This window comes from Rhinichthys klamathensis, unplaced genomic scaffold, assembly GCF_029890125.1.
Source record: "Rhinichthys klamathensis goyatoka isolate OS25496 unplaced genomic scaffold, OSU_Roscu_1.1 h1tg000735l_1, whole genome shotgun sequence".
In the NCBI taxonomy this organism is placed as follows: Eukaryota; Metazoa; Chordata; class Actinopteri; order Cypriniformes; family Leuciscidae; genus Rhinichthys; species Rhinichthys klamathensis.
The window spans coordinates 52,501-57,500 of NW_026607148.1; positions in this window are offsets into that span (position 1 = coordinate 52,501).

Here is a 5,000-nt window from a genome sequence, read left to right on the forward strand (position 1 = left end):
TGGATGGATGATAGATGAGTGGATGGGTGGATGGATGAATGATAGATGTGTGGATGGATGGATGGATGGATGGATGATAGATGTGTGGATGGATGGATTGATGAATGATAGATGTGTGGATGGATGGATTGATGAATGATAGATGTGTGGATGGATGGATTGATGAATGATAGATGTGTGGATGGATGGATGGATGGATGATAGATGTGTGGATGGATGGATTGATGAATGATAGATGTGTGGATGGATGGATGGATGGATGATAGATGTGTGGATGGATGGATGGATGGATGATAGATGTGTGGATGGATGGATGGATGGATGATAGATGTGTGGATGGATGGATGGATGGATGAATGATAGATGTGTGGATGGATGGATGGATGGATGATAGATGTGTGGATGGATTGATGAATGATAGATGTGTGGATGGATGGATGGATGATAGATGAGTGGATGGGTGGATGGATGAATGATAGATGTGTGGATGGATGGATGGATGGATGATAGATGTGTGGATGGATGGATTGATGAATGATAGATGTGTGGATGGATGGATGGATGGATGATAGATGTGTGGATGGATGGATTGATGAATGATAGATGTGTGGATGGATGGATGGATGGATGATAAATGTGTGGATGGATGGATTGATGAATGATAGATGTGTGGATGGATGGATGGATGATAGATGTGTGGATGGATGGATGGATGGATGATAGATGTGTGGATGGATGGATGGATGGATGATAGATGTGTGGATGGATGGATGGATGGATGAATGATAGATGTGTGGATGGATGGATGGATGATAGATGTGTGGATGGATGGATGGATGATAGATGTGTGGATGGATGGATGGATGGATGATAGATGTGTGGATGGATGGATGGATGGATGGATGAATGATAGATGTGTGGATGGATGGATGGATGGATGATAGATGTGTGGATGGATGGATGGATGGATGATAGATGTATGGATGGATGGATGGATGGATGAATGATATATGTGTGGATGGATGGATTGATGAATGATAGATGTGTGGATGGATGGATGGATGGATGATAGATGTGTGGATGGATGGATTGATGAATGATAGATGTGTGGATGGATAGATGTGTGGATGGATGTGTGGATGATAGATGTGTGGATGGATGTGTGGATGATAGATGTGTGGATGGATGGATTGATGAATGATAGATGTGTGGATGGATGTGTGGATGATAGATGTGTGGATGGATGGATGAATGATAGATGTGTGGATGGATGTGTGGATGATAGATGTGTGGATGGATGTGTGGATGATAGATGTATGGATGGATGGATGATAGATGTGTGGATGGATGGATGGATGGATGATAGATGTGTGGATGGATGGATGGATGATAGATGTGTGGATGGATGGATTGATGAATGATAGATGTGTGGATGGATGGATGGATGGATGATAGATGTGTGGATGGATGGATGGATGATAGATGTGTGGATGGATGGATGGATGAATGATAGATGTGTGGATGGATGGATTGATGAATGAAGGTTGTGTGAATGGATGGATGGATGGATGATAGATGTGTGGATGGATGGATTGATGAATGATAGATGTGTGGATGGATGGATGGATGGATGATAGATGTGTGGATGGATGGATGGATGAATGATAGATGTGTGGATGGATGGATGGATGGATGATAGATGTGTGGATGGATGGATGGATGGATGATACATGTGTGGATGGATGGATGGATGGATGATAGATGTGTGGATGGATGGATGGATGGATGATAGATGTGTGGATGGATGGATGGATGATAGATGTGTGGATGGATGGATGGATGAATGATAGATGTGTGGATGGATGGATGGATGGATGATAGATGTGTGGATGGATGGATGGATGGATGATAGATGTGTGGATGGATGTGTGGATGATAGATGTGTGGATGGATGGATGAATGATAGATGTGTGGATGGATGTGTGGATGATAGATGTGTGGATGGATGTGTGGATGATAGATGTATGGATGGATGGATGATAGATGTGTGGATGGATGGATGGATGGATGATAGATGTGTGGATGGATGGATGGATGATAGATGTGTGGATGGATGGATTGATGAATGATAGATGTGTGGATGGATGGATGGATGGATGATAGATGTGTGGATGGATGGATGGATGGATGGATGATAGATGTGTGGATGGATGGATGGATGAATGATAGATGTGTGGATGGATGGATTGATGAATGAAGGTTGTGTGAATGGATGGATGGATGGATGATAGATGTGTGGATGGATGGATTGATGAATGATAGATGTGTGGATGGATGGATGGATGGATGATAGATGTGTGGATGGATGGATGGATGAATGATAGATGTGTGGATGGATGGATGGATGGATGATAGATGTGTGGATGGATGGATGGATGGATGATACATGTGTGGATGGATGGATGGATGGATGATAGATGTGTGGATGGATGGATGGATGGATGATAGATGTGTGGATGGATGGATGGATGATAGATGTGTGGATGGATGGATGGATGAATGATAGATGTGTGGATGGATGGATGGATGGATGATAGATGTGTGGATGGATGGATGGATGGATGATAGATGTGTGGATGGATGGATGGATGAATGATAGATGTGTGGATGGATGGATGGATGGATGATAGATGTGTGGATGGATGGATGGATGAATGATAGATGTGTGGATGGATGGATGGATGGATGATAGATGTGTGGATGGATGGATGGATGGATGATAGATGTGTGGATGGATGGATGGATGGATGATAGATGTGTGGATGGATGGATGGATGGATGATAGATGTGTGGATGGATGGATGGATGATAGATGTGTGGATGGATGGATGGATGAATGATAGATGTGTGGATGGATGGATGGATGGATGATAGATGTGTGGATGGATGGATGATAGATGTGTGGATGGATGGATGGATGAATGATAGATGTGTGGATGGATGGATGAATGATAGATGTGTGGATGGATGGAAATGTAAGTTGCTTTGGATAAAACATCTGACAAATGCATAAATGTAAATATATATAATTATATCATGTCCCTCTTAACCACTCACTTACAGGTGAAACTCGAAAAATTAGAATATTGTGCAAAATTTCAGTAATTCAACTTAAAAGGTGAAACTAATATATTATATAGACTCATTACATGCAAAGTGAGATATTTCAAGCCTTTATTTGTTATAATTGTGATGATTATGGATTACAGCTTATGAAAACCTTTTCACAATATTACAATTTTTTGAGTTTCACCTGTATATAAAATTCAAACAATTTTTGATGGCAAATTGTTCTAACCTGTAACTCAAAAAAAAAAAAAAAAAACATAATTTCATGCAAAGGCGCGTCTGCTTCTTAAAAATGAGTCCCCTGCTCATAATTATCAATACTTCTAAAATCAACACAGGATGAATCCAGAGAAACATCATAATCTCAGGTTATCGTGTACAGAGCAGTGACCTAACACACACTTCGGGAGAAAGCCACAGTGCAGCATTGGTGAAGCGTGACACATGGAGGCGATGCATGATGCACACACACACACACTCGCTGGACGGCCCACAGATTCCACAAACCCAAACAGAAGTCGCTGGGGTCATACGCCGTTCTCTGTGGACAGACAGGGACTTGCAAATACAACCACATCAAAACCCCCACGACAACACACACACAAATGTGATGTTTATATTACCTACGCATTATTAATAATATCTCACTGTCTGAAACTCTCAAGGCACTAGAGAGACTCATAAAAGACTTCAATACAGGGGACGTGAGAAGAACTAACATATACACTAAGGTGTAGGGCGAGTGCGATTCGTTTTTTGAGAAAGAAGAAATGAATACTTTTATATTCAGCAAGGGTGCATTCAATTTATCAAAATGGACATTTATAATGTTACAAAAGATTTCAAATGAATGCTGTTCTTTGAACATAACAAATAATCCTAAAAAATGAAATGTATCCACAAAAATATGAAACTGTTTTCAACATTGATTGATTTCTGAAGGATCATGTGACACTGAAGACTGGAGTAATGATGCTGAAAATTCAGCTTTGATCACAGGATATTACAATATAAAAATTGTTTTAATAATATTTTACAATATTCCTGTTTTTTTATCCAATAAACGCAGCCTTGGTGAGCAGAATACAAACTGTGACTAACTAAACCAAAGTTTATGATTCTTACATGTTTGGTTCATCATCATAATCACAACTTTTGTGAATTTTTTGAAGCATAAGTACAGAAGTCGGCAGAAGTAAAAAGCTAAATGTGGACTATAAACAAACTACACCACGGGCCTTAAGACCTATAATGCAGCACAATTAAAGTGATAATTCACCCAAACTGATCATTCTGTCATCATTTACTCATCTTTACATCCTTTCAAACCTGTATGACTTTCTATCTTTTGTGGAGCATAAAAGAAGATATTTTGAAGAATGTTGAGAACCAAAAACATTGAAAACATCTTCTTTCGTGTTCTGCAGGATTGATCTGATTGATTGACAGAGACAGTGATTGACAGATGGAGAGACGCCTCTGAATGAACCGTCACTCAAGATGAGGCTAGACGTCGGTCACAGACTTCAGACAGATATCACACACACACACACACACACACACACACACACACCTGTAAATTACACTTCAAACACGTGCCTCACGACTAGCTGAACTTTCACCCGTCATCAGTCATCACTGTTCAGTCATCAGAGTCAGTGTTCAAATATGAACTTTATACTTATGGTATGTATAGTTATGAAGGTTATGAAGTCACTGTTCAACAATGTGAGCAGGGTGTGCATATATTCAGGGAAAAAATGATCTCATGTATTTTTTTTAACAGTTTTTCTCAGTCGCTTTGGTGCATTTCTCAGAGCAGAAATGAAATTCTCAAAACTACTTGTTCAACATCATAAAATAAGTTTCTC